The sequence below is a fragment of the Sarcophilus harrisii genome, chromosome 3, assembly GCF_902635505.1.
Source record: "Sarcophilus harrisii chromosome 3, mSarHar1.11, whole genome shotgun sequence".
Classification (NCBI taxonomy): domain Eukaryota; kingdom Metazoa; phylum Chordata; class Mammalia; order Dasyuromorphia; family Dasyuridae; genus Sarcophilus; species Sarcophilus harrisii.
In genome coordinates, this window is record NC_045428.1 from 230,192,663 (window position 1) to 230,208,142 (window position 15,480).

At 32.9% G+C, this 15,480-nt stretch overlaps 1 protein-coding gene across 2 annotated transcripts in view; it reads right to left on the reverse strand.

The window, feature by feature from the left end:
* Positions 1 to 15,480, reverse strand: part of NRIP1 (nuclear receptor interacting protein 1) — a 137,685-nt gene that overhangs the window by 44,816 nt on the left and 77,389 nt on the right. The window contains exon 3 of one of the 2 annotated variants that reach the window (XM_023501103.2): positions 7,125 to 7,262. The exons of the other annotated variant lie outside the window; for it this stretch is intronic. The gene's annotated coding sequence lies outside the window, so the exon portion shown is untranslated. The remainder of the gene's footprint in view (positions 1 to 7,124; positions 7,263 to 15,480) is intronic. 2 annotated transcript variants of the gene reach the window in all.

Below are 15,480 nucleotides of genomic sequence, written 5' to 3' on the forward strand. Positions count from 1 at the left end.
TTTTATATATATTAAGGGGAAACATGTGGTGGGCATATCAGAAAGACCGTAAACTAGAAGAAATGGACCAATCCGTTCTCTGAAGGGACAGACTGAACCACACTGGCAAGTATAAAGGTTCCCCCATTTCTGTGCTCAGGGCTCCCTGTTCCCAAAGAGGAATGGGGCCTACTTCTGGCCAGAAACATTAAGATGATTCCTTAAGATTCTTCTTTAATAAATTTTCCTTGATATCTGATTTTCTGTGTCAAGAGTATATTTCTAACATACATCTTACTTCAGCTAAAGCATAACAAATTCTATTCCAGTCCTTTACCTTTACTCTATGTGTATATTTCTCTGCTTCAAGTGTGTTTCCTATAAATAATATATTTCAGGATTCTGGTTTTTAACTCACTGAGCTATCTGCTTCTGTTTGTACCAATGTTAGAGTTTGTCCCACTCACATTAAGTTATGATTACTGTGTATGTCACCCCATCCTATTTTTCCTCCTGTTTATTATTTTCTTTCATCCTTTTCCCTCCTTACCAGTGTTTTGCTTCAGACCACAGATTCCCCATCTGCCCTCTCTTCTGTCAGTTCCCCCCCACACACACACAAGTGCCCTTTATTTAACCCTTTTACTTCCTATTTCCCTAAAGGGTAAATATTGATTTCTGTACCCAACTGATTGTATATATTATTCCCTCTTTGAGCCAATTCTGATAAGAGTTAAAGTTCAAGCAATGACCATCACCCAAACTCCTATCTTCCCCTCTACTGTATTAGATCTTTTGTGTCTCTTCATGTGAGATAATTTACTACCTCTCCCTTCCTTCTACTCCCAATGTAACCTTTTGATCCCTTAAATTTTTTTATGTCAACTCCTTAAGGTCATCTTATACACACACCCTTTTCCTACATATACTCCCCTTCCAAGTGCACTGTGATGCAATTCTTAAGAATCACAAGTTATCATTTTCCCATGTAGAGTTTAATCTTATTAAATACCTTATGTATTATCTTTCCTTTTTATCTTTTTATACTTCTCTTTAGAATCAGATATTTTGTTCAACTCTGGTTTTTTCATCAGTAAAGCTTGAAAGCTTTCTATTTCATTGAGTGACCATTTTTTCCTCTGAAGGATTATGCTCAATTTTACTGAGCAAGTGATTCTTGATTGTAGTCTTGGCTCTTTTACCTTTAGGAATATCATATTCCAAGACCTTTGATCCTTTAATGTTAAAGCTCCTACATCCTATATAATCCCAACTGTGGCTCTACAATATTTGAATTGTTTCTCACTCTTTGAAATATTTTCTCCATGATCTGGGAGTTCTTAAATTTGTCTATAATGTTTCTGGGAGTTTTCATTTTGAGACCTCTTTCAGATGATAAGTGGATTCTTTCAGTGGCTGTTTTACCCTCTGGTATAACAGGGTATCAGGAATGAGATAAGAGAGTAGTTTTCCTTGATAATTTCTTGAAGTATGATATTCAGGCCCTTTTCTTTTTCTTTCTTTCTTTTTTTTTTGATACTGCTTTCAGATAGTCCAATAATTATTAAATTATCTCTCATAGATTTATTTTCCAGATTGTTTTTCCAATGAAGTATTTTACATTTTGTTTTTTGCTTTTGATTTTATTTGATTGTTTGTTGATATCTCACATACATTTAGGAGAAAGAAAATATAACTTGCACTTTTCCTCTAAAAGAAGTGAACTCTGTTGTTATGACCTGCATTCTAAATAATGCTTTTGAATTCAATAAGTGTTTATTATGAACTTGTATGCCGGAGAATTTAGGTGACTTACTCAAGGTCATACTGCTAACAAGTGTCAGTAGTAAAAAATGAGCCTGATTCTGATTCTAGGTCTATTTTCATTACATAAAAATGCTTATTTCCCCATTAAACTAATTATATACTAGTAGCTAGTGTCATCAGCTTTTATAAAGAAAATCCTCAAATTTGCACAATTAACTTTTTGGTCTGAAGAATGAATTGATAAACTGATATCCATATCTCCAATGCAAAATAATACAGTAAAAAGTAAACTCCTACATAAAGAGATTATTTTGGATAACCACATTTAAAAATACTTTTTGTTCCTGCTAGTTTAGCTATTTTTGAATTTAAAAGTCAATCTATATCTCTAACTTGCTGAAAATTCCAAAATACAATTTGGAAGAATATTTACAGAATTATTATAGTGTTTCAAGTATACCTAGCAAGGTACAACTTTAAGGATACAAGAATATTGTACAGATTTTAAAGAAATCATTGAAAAACCTCAACTAGTTCTACATAAAAAAGGAAAGGGCAATTAAAGCTAGGTAAGCTTTATTCCACATGATAAGTAACATCTTTTGTTGTAGTTTTCAATAACTAGTTAAAATTTCCTTGGTATTCAAATTTGTAAATTTAAGTGTATTCCATCCACATAAAAATACTAAAAATTAAATTTTGAAATGAAACCCATAGTAAATCTTTTTCAAAGTTACCACTGCTATAATTCTAAAATTAGATCTACATTCCATTTCAATAGTATTTACATTTTTTATTGTAGGTAAAAATCATTTCAAAGGCATTACAGTACCACAAATTTAGGGCTCTAACAGAACTTAAACTTTAAAATTCATAACTCCAACAAAAAGTTATAAAGAACACTTTTACTGGCAATCTCTTAGTCGTGATTAAACAAAAATATACGCATGTATGTATAAAGATTTGCTTATGTCCATCTATCCTTGGTTCTTTGGCAGAGACACAATAAGGATACACTATAAAATTTTTCCTGACATTAACCTTAAAGTTTGTCGTTATTGTTGTTGTTGTTGTTGGTGGTGGTATGTGTTTATATGTGTGTGTGTGTGTGTGTGTGTGTGTGTGTGTATGTTCTCTAATAACCATTTTTGGCTGTTTTTCATAAATGTTTACAACACTGTTTTCTATCACTTATTGTGAATAATGAATGTAAATAAATGAATGAATATTGTTCATGTAAAATAGTTAAAATTACTTGGTATAAATTACTAGATGTTTGTAATTTGTGTTACAAATTACACTAGATATAAATTATGTTTACAGGTGTTAACTGTAACTAGGTTAACAGTTACCTGTTAGGTAGGTGTTAAAAGAGTACTTCTTTGGGATTTTACAAATTACTGTTATTCATGCCACTCACAATTATACGCATTTGATCATGTCTCATTATATGACTGGTTCAACTTCTTTTTCAATACATTTTAATACTGTCTTCTCCTGTTCAATTCTTCATTGAAAAACCTTTCAGTAATCCCCAATATGTTCAATTCTTTACTGAAAAATCTTTTTAGTATTCCTTAATTTGTCTCTGGTAACCTGCAACTTTAACTCTTCAAAAACTATAGTATACAAAGAAAGAGAAAGAAATAAAACAATGCTTGTATAATAGAACTATGTCAAGAGATCTAGAACATAATATCTTCCATTAGTATCTGCAAGATTCAATCCAATAATAAGCATTTGTTATAGGGTGACTATGTGCCAGGGACTGAGGATACAAGTAATTTCTGAGGAGGCAGTAGGAGGCAGAACTTGGACTGAGGAAACTAAAGGAAGAAGAGATGAGGCAGTACATTCCAAGTATGAACTAGCTGCACAAAGGCAAGGAGGTGAAAGATAGAATATGGTGTTTAGGGATCAGCAAGTAGGCCATTCTGGCTACAACATATCAAGCAATGTGTACACTAGAAAAGACTATGAGGGATTTTAAAAATATTTCCTGACAGAAGAAACAACAGAGATAAATTTATTCAAAGACCTGACTTTAATTAGCAAGTCTGGTTAAAAACAAGGAAGGGTAAGATTGCCACAATATTTACCCCTATCATGGAAGCTATGCTTTGAGAAAAAAAAAAAAAAAAAAGGCAAATGAAAAATGCTCAAATAGCCAGAATATAATAAATTAATTTGATTCCCCAATATTGAGTTTGTACTTTAATGGGTGTATACCTATATATTTATATGTTGATATTTACATGTCAACATATAGACATTTTTTCCAAATCCACACAGAAATTAAAAAGATACTGTACCAAAAAACATGACTGCAAATGGAGGCAGAATAGTCAAGAACTGAAGCAATAGATTAAAGTTATCAAAAGAGACCTAGAAATGGATGTGAAGGTAAGCTAGGCCTAGGAACTGAATAGTACAAAGTAATCCATTGGATTACATATGGGAAATCCATTCTTTCTATTAGCCCAAGATGCTCTGACATAAAAATTCATCTTTTTAACAATGTTCTCACTATGATGTTGTGACTGTTAACCTTAAACATCTTCAAATTGCAAAGTGATAGAAAAGGCAAGATTTAGCATATTTTCAAGTTCATAGTCAAAAGAGGTAAAGCATATTGTTAAAATACACACACACACACAAACACACACGCCTGCAAATGGAGGAGGAATGGTCAAGTGGTGAGAGTAAGTAATAAAAGATACACAACCTATGTGGCTCCATTGGTACATAAAAGGGAAAAAAGATTTTAGGAAAGTATATCCAAAGATTGCACAGGATAGGAATGCATAGACCAGTCATGATTTCTTCCAACAAAAGAAAGACCAACATCAAAAAAGATCACGTCTTCTGAAATTAATGTACTGAAACATAAATGCATTACTATCTTGTATCTAATTCTTGCACATATCAATGTCCCCATTAGTATTATTATCCAATCATAAGAATGCTATTTGGCTAATTAGGCTATCCTAGTGATAGTGATGACTTTGGCATACACACACACACACACATATGTACAATTGAAGGTATCATAGATTTAGTTATGGAATAGAATGGTCATCTGGTCCAAAAATTGTACAGGTGAGGAAACTGGGATCAAAGAATGAAGTGATTGTCTGCAATCACATAGATAAGTAAAACTTCATAGACTATTATACATAGTATAAACAAAAAGGTAATGGTGTCTATGTTGGATTGAAAATAATGATATTCCCAAAATAAATAACATACTCTGAGAACATGTATTGGCACTTCTTCTGTCTATAGAAATTATATATGTATATGTGTATACACACACACACACACACACACACACACACGCACGCACAAAGTACACACACACACACACACATATATTCCACACACTTCCACTCAATACCCACATCTTTATTTATACCCGGGCCAAACACAAGTTGTAATCAAGAATTCACAAAAATGGCTATTTTACAAACTATGTTACAAAGAATCTTAAATTTCCCTATAACAGTTATGAAGATTCAATGAGAAAACATTGGGAAAACCCATCTTAACACATCAAATAAGAAATTATATATACATTAATTACTATATGTAGTACTTTTCCTCCTACAGTGATGAGAGGTTCTTTTATTGATATAAAATTTCCCTAATCTTTTAATATTAGGAGTATTTCATATGTCCAGAACTACAACTTCTGGTATGTTAATATATTTCAAGCTCCAAAGAATTCTGTGGATAATTACTTTGAAAAACACTAAGTTAAAATAAACCAGAAAAAAAAAATAAATTGAAAATCTTGTGTTTGTTTTGGAAATATAGTCTCTCTAGTGATAAATACTAAAGTTACCAAAGGGAAAAAAAAGAAAACAACTGTAAGAAATTAAAGACTAAAACAATTTAGTGCTCAGATTTGGGTATGGTTCTGTCACTTATTTTCCTTTAAATTTTCTGAAAATTTAAATCACTGAAAAAAAGACAATACTGAGTTAAAGTTTGTTGTACATGCTGCTTTATGATTTCAAAACAATTAATTTTTAAATAAGTCAGTATGCAATAACTGAGATGTCTCTGAGTTTTTATGATATCATACTTATTAGTAATCACTCAGAGATTATTTTTCCTCTAACTTATTTTCTGCTAGCATGTCTGCTGAGACCAAGTCTAGACTCATGAAAATATTTCCTGTTCACATGAGTCTTTAACATAACAAGTTGAACAAGTTCCTTGATGCATACAAGAAAAGAAGGAACTTCATGGTGTACAATTCATATCCATAAAACTATTCACATTTTAGCACAGTGAAAACATAATCTCAAAAAATACTCTGTAAGAAAGGGTATAAACTAATTTTAAGAATTCTAAAGTAAATAGCAAAATAATTATAATACACAGTCAACATTTTACCACAAAACATTTAATTATTTCTTCTCTTTAAATGACTTGCCACTGATAAATAAGAAAAGAGGGAGCAAAAGGAACCTACAACTCTGCCTAAGGCAACAGACTGACAGGAGGAATCTGGTGTGAAATTTTTAAAGTGAAGGATGTATTCTAGGTAGAAAGAATTAGAATGTTAATAATTTAAAAATAGAATTTGTCTAAAAATTCAACAACATAGTCATACAACTAATATTCAAAAGAGCATCACCATAATATCGTAGACAAGCCCAATACTCTATCACATACTAATTATAGCAGAACCAGAAACTCCAGTATAAAAAGAAATGGCTGCATATTTTTCCTTCCAAGTCTTCCCCTCTCAAAAAATGAAGACAAATAATGTTTGATGTCTACATAAATGAAAAGTCAAAAGCCATGCCACAAATTCTTTATTCCTCAATATAGTTTAAGCTAGCACAACATAGAGAAGCTTACCTTCTCCCAAAATTCTTTACAAAAATTTCTCTGTAACACATTATCAGTACCTTTATTTAAAAAAAAAAAAAAATAAGGGGAAGAAAGTCTAAATATGATTATTCACAAGTATCTTAAACTAAGTCTGAGTTGACTTATGGTGTCCCTTCCCCCCTTTCTTCAATCTCATAGTTTATAAAAAAAATTACAATAGTAGCTGGAATTTCATCTCTGCCCTGCATGTTGCAACCACTGAAGCAGATTTGTGCCACTAAGCATTTCATAGGGTTTTGTTATCAGATTATGTTTCCAGGGAAGTATACAGCAAATTTTTCTTATTAAAATGGACCCCACTTGACTGGAGTAAACAATGCTGCAAACAACTGATATCTCACACTTATCATTCATTTATAATTTTTTTTTTTTGCTTTACTTAAGATATACAGCATGTGCCACAGTAAGAGTGAATGTTAAATATTCCTGTAGTGTCACAATATGTAATACAATAAAACAGATTACAACCCTACCTTTCTTTCACAGCAGTGGTGCCAAGCACAGGTACACTGTAGCAATCAATTTGTTCTGCAGACAGTAAGGCTTTCATAGAATACTAATGCAGAATCTCTTTTCTTTCTCCTTCGACTTGACTCCCCAATGCCCAGGTCCTGACCAATACAAGGAAAAGAGGGCGGAATGTCTTCTGCTGAGATAACCACAACTACTAATCAAGTATAAGGGCACAGGATTAAACCTCCACCAAGCTTGACTCCGGTTTTGAAAGCAGTTAAACACACACAGCAAGGTCAAAATTAAGCACATACATACACGCACTACGAACACACGGATATGTCTACTTCAGTGAACTAATTCATCACACTTTACCACTGACAGCCTTTTACCTCAGGGGTGTAAAATTATTTCCTGTTAAACTGAAGATTTAGACACAAGAGAATCTAACAATAATTATGATCCCACAGCAATGAGAATTAGTGTTCAATGTTCTCAAATTTTAAAAGGCTCATTGTTTTAAATGAAGGATTTTTCTCTAGATTAAAATTTCTATTACAGTCAAAAAGCAAATTTTGCTATAGTATTAACCACAAATTTAAGGTGCTTTGGAAGAGTTAAGATTTTGCTATTAAAGAGTTATTTTCATATCAAGTCAAATGCTCAAGTTTTTTTTTTTTTTTTTACTAACACTGCACATATCAGACAAGCTTTTAATTTACCTTGAAATTATTATAATATGAAGTAAAGCCCAAAGTATTTCTTGAAACTTCTAGTCCTTTCCATTTATTTGTAATACACAATTATAATAAACTCATCATGTAAATCCCAAACTCTGAGTTTCCTTTCTAATGGGCATTTTCATTTTGCTTTTCATCTTTCATTCAAAATGTGAATGGAAATTTTATGCCAAAAAGACACTGGGTGAAAGCTGAATTCCCCCCACCAAGTATGTTGTTGCTTTTCCATTTAAGCTTGGTTTGATGTCTTCTCTCAAAACTCTTTGGAAATATTGAGATTTATGGAAGCCAAAACAAGTATGTGAAATTCTATGTTCTCACCAAAACACATTAGCAACAAACTAAAGAAACACCAGTGACTTCCATCAAATACTCTAAAAAATGTATAATCAATACCGATGAATTTGTCCTTGACATACTGACCAAGTCTTCAGGCTGATGTCATGTGATATCATGCCATTTCCCCACCTGCCTCATGACCCTGTCCTTTAAATGACCTAAAGCTTCCCTCAAGAAGCAGGAGGCCCCTCCCAGCTATCTCAGCAAGGTCGAATGGGTCAGCATGTCCTCATCTATAATCCACCACCATTTGTCAGCAGGGAGGCTAGAGGAGGCAGGCTTGCTACAAGGGGAGAATGCCCAATTAGGCAGCTGTCACACAAAGCATAGGCTGCAAAATTATCCCCTGTCAAAAGAAAGAGCAGCTGTGAGTGCCAATTACAGCAACCTTTCAACCCTTTAGGTACTGGAAACGACATAGAAGTAAATGAAGAACAATTAGTGATAACAAATCGATGAATTAAGACAGTAAATTAGAAATTACTAGCAGGTGAGTTTAGGTCACATTTAATATTAAGGTCATTCTATACCCCAGGCAAGGGCAATAATAAGAATGCAGTTTCCCACAGCTTATCAGTTTTCTTAAAACCATTTCTCTGCATACACATTTTTACTTCTCATTTTAAACTTACAATCTTAAACTCTAAGAATAAAACAGAAGTTTGTGAAAATCTCAGAATATTCAGAAGTAAAAGTTTTGCTTCCCAATCTTTCCTTCTTTGTGCTGATTTTTTTTTTAAAAAACCTGCTTCTTGAAAAGGAAGAAATTCCCTTTTCAAAACAAAATGTATTATAATTTTTTTCTGCTTTCAGTCCATAGAATTCTACCTACTCACATTTGGATTTTCATAATAAAATATCTTTTTTAAAAAAAAATCAATTGCAATACACTCTGTAAGTCAATTATATTTACATGTTCTAATACCCACTTCAGATTTGCTACTTGAAGATCAAGGAAAATATTTCTTCTAACATTCTTTTTAAGATGACTAGGTCTATAAAGTCTAAGAACATTCTTATTCATGTCAATTTTTAAAATAACTTCTCTCATGCTTTGTCAATTTTTTTCAAGTGCAAATTACATCACATATTCCTATAAAGTATGACAACTGTATCTTAAAATAGAAAAGTAGTCCCTTCCACTAAACTAGCCTAAGCATACATAGAGGAAATAAATTAAAACAGAAAATAGCAAATAATCTGAAAAAACCAACTAATCTAATTAGGCATTTAAACAAAAGAATTCTATTAAATATAGAAAATTTCTCTCATTTTCTCTCATGGTTGCTAATATTTAGACTGAACATTCCTCACAAAAACCCTGAAAAGTAAGTAGTACAAGTATTATCATCCATATTTTACAAATAAAAGGACCGAGGCCCACAGAAGCTGTGACAAGCAGTTAGTTAACAAGCATTTATCAAGGGTGTAACATATGCCAGGCATAGGTGAGAACTCCAAGAAAGGCAAAAACAATCCAAGCCGTCAAGGATATTACAATTTAAAGGCAGGAGATAATGTTAGCTAAGAAATATAAGAGATCAAGCTCAAAAATTATTTCACCTGATTTTTCTCCCTGTCCTACTCTGCCTATTCTGATGCATTTCCAAAAGGTATGATTTGGCCTAAAATTTCTTAAAAAAAAAAAAAAATCTCTGAAGTCAATCATTTAATTTCAACTTCCATGATGTGTGCTATAATTTTCTAAAAGCAAAATGGCAACTCATCCCAAAAAAATGAGGTCAGTTTCGAAAGACAATATGGAAGAAAGGAGTAGTCTTTTACTTACCACCTCTATCTCCAAGCCTTAAGAAATGAATTAACTGAACTGGGGATCCAGTTTAGAAATGATTATTAATTCAAGTCATCTGATAAAATTTCAAGTAATAAAGGATTCTCCATGGAAAGCATAATATGGGCAACTTTCTTTGAACAATACTTAATATTCCAAAATAAATGAATGGTAAGGAAGGAGTTAATATCTTTAGAATTCAGTTTCCATCATACTTGGGTGACTTTCTCTTTAAATAATTTAAATCCTCTCCATCAACTACAAAGCTGTTTTGAAGCCATTTAGCTTTGTTCTTTACATGTGTTCTAATTAAGAAATGACCTTGTCATCACATATACCAGAAATCCTGGATTATTTCCTGCAACAAAATTTTTAGGATTCTCCATCTTCCTCCCTCCAATTTTAGGGGGGAAAAAGAGAAAAAGGAAGAGAAAAAGAAAGAGAGGAAGAAAGAAAGAGAGAGAAGGAAGAAAGAAAGAGAGAGAAGAAAGAAAGAAAGAAAGAGAGAGAAGAAAGAAAGAAAGAGAGAGAAGAAAGAAAGAAAGAGAGAGAAGGAAGAAAAAGAGAGAGAAGGAAGAAAAAGAAAGAGAGAGAAGGAAGAAAAAGAAAGAGAGAGAAGGAAGAAAAAGAAAGAGAGAGAAGGAAGAAAGAAAGAGAGAGAAGGAAGAAAGAAAGAGAGAGAAGAAAGAAAGAAAGAAAGAGAGAGAAGAAAGAAAGAAAGAGAGAGAAGAAAGAAAGAAAGAGAGAGAAGGAAGAAAAAGAAAGAGAAAGAGAAAAAGAGAGAGAAAGAAAGAAAGAGAGAAAAAGAGAAAAAGAGAGAGAAAGAGAGAAAGGGAAAAAAGGAAGACTTTCTCAGTTCCTCACTAAAGAAGTTGTTTGGCTGAATGCTGAAGCAGTTTCACCGCATAATTTTTTTGTTGTTGAATGTCACAGGGCGGGTTAGTGTGACCTTGAGCTGCATCAGCAGCACAGCAAGGGTCGAGATGCCTGCAGGCGCCCTTGTACTGGATTTGCAAGACAAAAACCTTCAAACTGGCTGAAGGACATCTTAAATCTCTTCAAAGGTTTTTTCCAAACTAATCTGGGCTGCTCTTAGCAGGATCTGTTCCAGTGTGAGAAGCAAAATTAAAAACAAGGTCTCCAACAGGATGTTGTTTCCTCTTAACCCTTCTAATGCAGAATACAACAAATCAAAAATGTTCTGTAGACACAATTTAATAAGCAACTGAAATATAGTTCAGCATGTGAAATACATAGCAGCATTCTTTAACAACAAATCATGCATGTAATTAGTCTTGAAAAATTAAACCACTTCCTAGAACATATATTGGGAAAAAAAGTTTAAAGTATTTATTCCTTACCTTCATTTTAAAGCTACTAACATGTAACAATTTAAAACTTTAAACACTTGAATAATCTAATGATCCAACAGAGGGACATTAGGTTAAAATGCAGGTAAATATAGCGATAACTGATGCTGAATAATATTCCAAGATCCATTTAAAAAACATTACTGTTTTAACTAGTTAAATTAACTCAGTCACCATTTCAGAAAGGCAAAGTGGGGTAGTATATAAGAAAGGGACTCAAATTTGGCAAAACAACAGTTCAAGTCCCATACATTACAACTACAGCTCTAAGACAATAGGAAGGTCATTAAACCTCTCAGTGCCCCAGTTAAGGAATACAATGACTAATTTGCAAAGCAGTCATATATTTGCATAAGTAAAAGGAATTTCACCACCAGCAGATTCCAAAAGAAAGTACAAGTCTATTTTATTAAGGTTTCTATTTTACTTTTATATGTCAAATTCAAATATTCTAAATTATCACTATGAAGAAATTACCAATTACATATATTGGAATAACTGTTATTTTAGTATAACAGAGAGCACCACCATGTGTTTGCTACATTCTTTATAACCAGAAAATTACTGAGGCACATAATAAAATAAAAATCACCTAATATCCTCCTAAGTCAGGTGAATTACTTCTTTAAGGCTTACCCAGCATTCTCCCAAGCACAAGTTGCACAAATCCTGAGGGAGGGAAGGGGAAAGATCCTAACAAAACAAAACAACAAAAAAAAAAAAGGGGGGGGGGGGATGGGAGTTCTATAAATGACAGTAGAGGGTGTTCTAATTCTTCCCTAGCTATGCATTCATAGTTTAATTTAGGCACTACTCTACAATGACTTCTAAAGTGTTTCTCCTTTAGAACCAAAGGAAATAATTAATATGTAGGAAGATCATTTTAAATGTGGCAAGTACAACTATAAGGGACTAGTCACATTGATGAAGTATGAGACTGATTCTCTCAACAAAACATACACTGAAATTCAGTTTTAACTCATTCTCAGGCAAATCAATAATTATTTCTTATTAACACGTGGCAAAAAAAGAACACAAATTGTATTTTATTGAGTCCTATCATTCAGTGATAATTCTAATTGTTCATTTAATAAAATACTGGATAAAATTAAAATGATAGTGGGTCAATTTTTATTGTTCAAGGTACTTTATTGTTCAACATTCAATATATCACTCAAAGTTTTTTTTTTTACTCTTTTATGAGTACCTAAATGAGGTTCAATTATACTTAAGAAGAAATCTGCTATATAAATCCTTTATTTCCTTAAATGATGAAATATATGAAGCTTTGATTTGAGTATCAGATGACTAATACATAAGTTTTTATATTTTTTCGGCTATACCTAAAGAATTAAAGTTTGCTTTCCCACATTTCCTAATATTTAGAACTATAGAATAAAGCAAAGTTATGGTACAAAACAGATTAATGATGGAGGTAACATTATTTAACCAACACTTCATTTAATTGAATTTGAAATTATAAATGTTATTATTGTGCTTGTAGCAACATAGGTCTTTCCATATCTATAAAATAGATATGGCAATATAGGAAGACCTATGGCTTGTAGCCATAATTTATAGAAATATCTATAAAAATTAATCTAGAATACAGGCATCTTCTATAGAAGGTGTTTTTAAAAGAAGTAATGAGTATGCAAATCCTACAATAAAATGTTGTCTCTTCTTCAAAAGCAAAATTGGCTGTTAACTAAGGTTATGGTTAAAGTAAATGTGATGATACACAAAAATGTTACATTTGAGTATACAAGGTTTCTGGCTTAAAACTTAGAAATAAGTATTTGATCAACTTTAAATCAAAAACAGCTATATACTGAATACCTACCAGTAAGGTATAAAGTCATTTAAATAAGGGCTTCCAAAATTATATCAATTTTGTACTTTTTAAACAGTTCTCAAAATTACAACCCTCTCTGAGATTTCATAACACCAGAAGAGTTTAAAATCTAATATATGTATTTGATAGACATCAAGCCAATTCAGTGAGCTGAAAATCTTTCACCATACTGAAACAAATATAATGCATTCCCATAGCACAGAGGGAAGACCCAGGGCACATGTAATTTGAGGAGTGCAGTGAGATACGCTAGAGACTGATTGTCCTGCTTAGACTTCTGAAAGAATTTAGCAGAATATCAGCCAAAGTAAGAGAGTAGGGAATGAGAAAGAACAGGAATCACCAGGGTCAAGTAAATATCTGCCTGGGAGCAGACTGTACTTTCAAGCAGGGAACGCCAATATCAGGATCTGACAGAGAGGAAACGAGGTCAAACAAAGGAGAGGGTTGGTAAAGGAAAGGAATATTCTCCCCTCTCACCTATACCCCCCAAAAGATAAGGATTAACTTTACATTGTACAAAATTTAGGAAAACAATCATACAACCCAACTACATAGAGTAATAAGGTATTTGTCAGGAAAGATAAGTATCTAAAGGTTCCTATGTCATTAAAAAGGCTGGCAGATTAAAGTCAGAATTACTGACAGGGCACAACTAGGAATGACCTTATTGAGTATCCACAAATAAAAACCAACCAGGCAGAACGACTTCTCTTTGAGTAAGCATCCCCATCTAAAAGCTGCCAAGCCAACATTAGTTACAAGTTTCAGCCTGTTCTATAATTTAGAGACATTAATAAAAAAGGTAATGTGAGCAGCTTTGCAGACACTTATTTTTTAAAAATAAAACTTTCCAAACATCTCAAAGAAAATATATTTTCTATAACATGTAAGCAGTCAAATAGAAGACAAACATTTGAATAAAGTGTCCTTTACTTCATATTCCACTTACTTTTCCCTACTCTTCCCTAAAATGTCATTTGGTTAAGTGAAGACAGAGAATACTATGTTATAGAACTACTGGTATGACAGTATAAAATTCATGCATTTATACCTATGACCAAATCAATTTATTACATCTGTCATCCTTTGTTGAGATAGTATGAGGGAAAGGATGCCTTAGGGGGGGAAAAAAGACTTTTTAAGTATCCAAGTCACACTGAAAATTTTTTCACAACTAACTAGTTTGTCAGTTTTTAAAAGTTTGTGTTTTTTCAAAACTCTGAAAAATTAATTGCTTTGTGGCAAATGACAACTAATATCCGGTGCAGATTAGATGACTGGCACAAAAAGTTCTTAATTAAAAAAAGAAAAGAAAAGAAAAGTTGACTTTTTAAACATCAATCTGTATCTGGCTGGGCAGCCAAACACTTCCAAAAGGAGGATTTTTTTAGGGGCCCTACAGGCCCACCAGGACGATTGACAAAAATTCACAGCTGAAGCCAGTTCTACAAACCTTTCCACCTACCTTGTGTCTACCTATTCCAGGGCCCTTATTCTGCCCTCTGGATGAACAAACTACCCAATTTAGACCTTTCTCCAAAGTACTTAATCTCCAAAATTACGATCCCTCTTAAAGTCTCTACACCACAGTTTTTATTTCCTTGTGGTAGTAACTTTCCTAACTTATTGTTGATTAAAAGTATTCAGAGTAAGGTGAGAATAATGTATACATAACAGAGGGAATGTAGGGAGAAAGTGTTTTGCTTTATTTGCAACTTAACCACTTAATCAACAACTTAACCATTTTTTGAAAAGCTGCCTATTATAGCCTCTCCTTTGAAGTGATTTCAAACCATATGTATAGGAGGTATAGCCAAGATGCAGTGATAGAAGTGAAGCAACGAACTCCTCTCCACAAAAACTCCTCCAAACAGATCTATGCACCAGAAAGAATTCTGGTAAGGAAATTCAGAAAAAGTCACAATGAATCCTTTGTCCAGCCCAGGTAGGCAAAGATGAAACAGAATTAACTAGGAACATGCTGTTAGCACACCACTCCAACACTCAAAAAAGAAGCTATACCACAGAGCACAAGGAGGTCTCAGAATCATACCGGGATACTCAGAGACCCTGCACAGTTGTGGGGCACTACAACAAGGACAAGAGCTAACTGGCAGTTGGATATTTACCTAATCCTGGGTCGTAGGTAAAGAGCTGAGTGAGAAGACATACTGGATAAGGAAATCCTGGTGATAAATGGGGAAAGAAAAAAGTTCAGATGCAACAGTATCATGTACAATGAATAATACAATTTACATTTCAGGAGTAAGAGAAGGC